The following is a 3,284-nucleotide window of genomic DNA, read 5'->3' on the forward strand; positions in this document are numbered from 1 at the left end:
TAAACATGCTACGCCTGCTTCTCTTACTCCCCCTCTACCCTCGTTTCCATTCCAGATACGTGTTACCCGCATGCACAGACCGGTAAACACTGCGCCAGTCAACTACACAGGCATTTGTTGCTGCTGTCCTACCCGGTTTGTGTTGTACACATCCTATGCATGCATACATCGCGTGAATGGCCTCTTAAAAAAAACAGGGGGTTCCACAGCGGTGACCCTAAATCAGAAAGCATAGGAATAAAACATAATTTGTCTTTCTGGAATTCTATAAAATAATTGCTAGACAACTTTTTTAGAGTAGAATAAGCATCCATTTCGGACTATGTATTTTGCTTTTCGCAAGTTGCAATTATAGCATGTATTTTTCTGCCGTTGTCTTTGTTAAGATCATAACAAGACATTCCATCTCTGTGTCCTCGGTCACCTGACAAAATCCTTGTGGCTAAAAGCTTGTGTACAATGTAAAAATGTTTGACCATAACACATATTGTGGCCCTTGATTGTTGCTATTGCAATGTGTAATATTAATGTTTGTGCTACTATTTCAGTGTACTAAGATGGAATGGATTTGCATCAGAAGCTGGCCATCGAACACTGCCTGGAACTGGCTCTTCAGTGGAAAAAGAGGGGGGCCGTAACCACAAAGTGCTTTAATCTGATCCCAGTCCTTGTCCAGCAACAGCATCAGAAGTAAGCACCCTTGAGTCAAAAAGAAAGTTGGTTGATGCCCCTATTAAAATAGAAGCTGTATTTTCTCGGTCAATTTGCAAGTGAAATCTTAGTTTTCCTCCTACCCCATCTCTCCCCTCTTACACTGGCATTTTATGGTCTATACTCTTGTAAAATTTGCAATAACTATATGTCTAAGCCTACAGCGCTATCATTTTATGTATTCTGCTTACAAAGCTGTTTCACCAAAGCATGATACAATGTGAATAACCAGTTAGGCAGAAAACTAGAAAAACAGTAAGGAAACAAGATAAACAGACCACCAAAAAGAGAGAATAACCTTGTGGACGTGGCAGTATTAAATATTGAAATCTGAACAATTTCCATATCTTGATATAGATTTTCAGTTTTGAGAAATCTAATCATTTTTCATTTCTTATATGCACAGAGGAACATTCTTTTTGGTACAGACTTCATGGTGAGCAGCAGTGTGAAGCCAAGGGAGATTGTGATGACAGCGAAAAGACAGACAAGCAACATGGCACTCTTCCTACTGGACTTGGAATGTAGCACGATGGCAGAAAAGTGAAGATTAACATTGGATTGTCATCGACAAGAAGCAATAAAAGGTACATAAATTCCATTCAGAACATACATGTTTAATATATTTGGAGTTTGTACAGTGCAAAATTGTCTACTGTGCTTCATTTCATCCATGTATCCCTGTGGCCAGGCACATTTCAGCAAAGTCATAATGCTTGTTGAGCACCCCCTTTCAAGATCTACCTGTTGGTTAGATGTTTTATGCTAGCTCTTTTCAAGCTATTTCTACAGAAGTCTTCCTTTTGCATTTCAGAATGTACCCGTTAAAGCAACGGAAATCGTCTCTCCAGAACTCTCCGCTGTTGAGTACCCAAAAGCACTGCCAAACAAAATTGGGATCTACCATCTGAAGTGGAAGACGCCGACTGCTATGCAAGTCTGGTCGCAATTTAAGGAATACAAGTCTTATTTTTCAAAACTTTTAGTTATTGCATTATAAAATGTTACCTGGGCTGGTTCAGGGGATCTCCCTTGTTGCCTGGGCTTATTCTGCACCCGCTCCTCAGGCCCTCTCGCTCCCTTTGTTGAGGATGGGTCCCCTCCTCCCCCTTACACCCTTGCATACTTTTGTGTTCTTTCCTCTCTGGCTCTCTTGCTGCATGGGCCAGTATCCCTCCCCTTTGCACCCTGGTCTCGGACTGCGTTTTTCCTCTCCTCTGCTCTCTAGGCTAATCCTGGGTCGCCCCCTCACTCTCTTGCTCCCTGGGATGGGTCTATGTCACCCTCTCCATTACTCTCTGGGCTGGGCCTGTGTCTCCACTTTTCCCCTTGCTCCCTGGGATTGGTCATGCCCCCCCCCCCAGCTCCTTGGGCTGGGTCTGTTGCCCCCTCCCTTGCTTCATTGTCTGGTTCTGAGTCCCCATATGACTTCTTGTTCCCTGGCTGGTTCTGGGACTCCACTGAGTCCCCTGGGCTGGGTACCCATTGCCTGGGCTGGTTCAGAGTCTCTCCTTTACCCTTGCTCCCTGGGCTTGCTCCCTGGGCTTGCCCCAGATCTCCATTTGACCCATTGGATGGTTCTGGGTCCCCACCAGACATCCTTGCGAGCTGCGCTGAGTCTGGGTACCTCCTTCACAATTGTTCACTGAGCAGAGTCCCCGGCTGACTCCCTTATACTCTGGGCTTAGCCTGGGTCCGCATTTTAATCCCTGGCTGTTATTGTTTTTTTGATTTTTTTTTTTATCCATGCGTATCCACAAATTGTAAAGCACTCAGTTGTGGGATTGCTACAGTCATGCTTGTGTGCTATGTACACAGTTTCAGGTTGAACCTCATTGTGCCTCTTTTAATAAATACAATTGAATAAAAAGCAGGTGTTGTGTTTTATTTTTATCTCATTAACCTTGCTCTACTTCATTGTCATTGTACCCAAATGAAGACCCAATGAGTGTAATCACTTTTGGAGGGTTTCTTTTCAGGGTTATAGTTATCATTTTAGTATTTTTATCGGATGGTTTTGGGATTGCATTGCTTTTGGATTTTTAGTGGATTGCTTGGGGATTGGATTGCTTTTGGATTTTTAGTGGATTGCTTGGGGATTGGATTGCTTTTGGATTTTTAGTGGATTGCTTTGGGATTGGATTGCTTGGATTGTTTTGGGATTGCATTCCACTGAGGATTGCTAATTAACATATTTCGGGTGTATTAAGCCAAAAGGATGCCAAAAGCAATCCACTGAGTACAATGGGATAGTTTCTTCAGTTAAAGAGGATTTAAAGAGGATTTAAATGTTTGGGAAAATCCAGTAGCAATCCACTTTCAATCCAGATTTTTTTGGTAGTCAATCCAGATTTTTTTGGTAGGGTTTGCTGTTGGAGGGGGGACATGACATCTAAATGAAAGGTGCCCCTGCCAAGTGAATGAGACAAAATGGTGTGCCACAAAAGTTGGGGTAGGGCGGCGAACACCCTTGTCCCTTACAATTATGCTCATGGCGTTCATGGCCAACAGAATTGCCCTCTAGGCTCTTTGGGGCAATATTATTGGGGACGAGGTGTTCTGATGCCTGTAAA

The 3,284-nt window shown here is 43.3% G+C and overlaps 1 long non-coding RNA gene across 1 annotated transcript; it reads left to right on the forward strand.

Annotated features, from left to right (window-relative positions):
• Positions 1-553: 553 nt before the first annotated feature.
• Positions 554-2,547, forward strand: LOC138493361 (uncharacterized). The gene is made up of 3 exons (XR_011276397.1): positions 554-690; positions 1,118-1,298; positions 1,526-2,547. It is a non-coding gene; the product is annotated as an uncharacterized lncRNA (long non-coding RNA).
• Positions 2,548-3,284: the final 737 nt, after the last annotated feature.

This window comes from Ambystoma mexicanum, chromosome 10 (assembly GCF_040938575.1).
Source record: "Ambystoma mexicanum isolate Mex_15411 chromosome 10, UKY_AmexF1_1, whole genome shotgun sequence".
Classification (NCBI taxonomy): domain Eukaryota; kingdom Metazoa; phylum Chordata; class Amphibia; order Caudata; family Ambystomatidae; genus Ambystoma; species Ambystoma mexicanum.